We start from the raw sequence: 679 nt of genomic DNA, 5'->3' as shown, positions 1-679 counted from the left end.
TCATAAACGAGGTGACATAACGGGGTCCCCAGCATCCGGGATCTTATGCCTGATGATCTGAGGAGGAGCTGACATCATAATAATAGAAATAAAGTGTACAGTAAATGTAATAACGTGAATCATCCTGAAACCATCCCCTCCCCGGTCTGTGGAAAAGATTTCCGTGAAACCAGTCCCTGGTGCCCAAAAGGTTGGGGATCACTTGCTTAGAAAACAGAAATGTCCTGTCTCACAGTTCCAGAGTCTAGAAGTCCGAGGTCAAGGCATCAGCAGAGTTCATTCCTTCTGAGGGTTGTCAGGTAGAATCTTGCCTCTCTCCTGGCTTCCAGTGGTTTGCTGTCCATCTTTGGTGTTCCTTGGCCTGTAGACACGTCTCCCCCATCTGCCTTTATGCTCACATGGCATTCTCCCTGCATGCATGTCTGTGTCTAGACCTCCCCTTTTTATGATGTATTAGGACCTTCCCTGATGGCTCAGTGGGTGAAGAATCCACCTGCAAAGCAGAAGACACAGGAGATACTGGTTCAGTCCCTGGGTTGGGAAGATCTCCTGGAAGAAGGAATGGGAACCCACTCCAATATTCTTGCCTGGAGAATCCCACGGACAGAGGAGCCTGGCAGGCTGCAGTCCATGGGGTGGCAAAAAGTCGGACCTGACTGAGTGACTAAGCATATATGCG

This window comes from Bos taurus, chromosome 4 (genome assembly GCF_002263795.3).
Source record: "Bos taurus isolate L1 Dominette 01449 registration number 42190680 breed Hereford chromosome 4, ARS-UCD2.0, whole genome shotgun sequence".
NCBI lineage: Eukaryota > Metazoa > Chordata > Mammalia > Artiodactyla > Bovidae > Bos > Bos taurus.
This window is presented reverse-complemented; position numbering follows the sequence as displayed.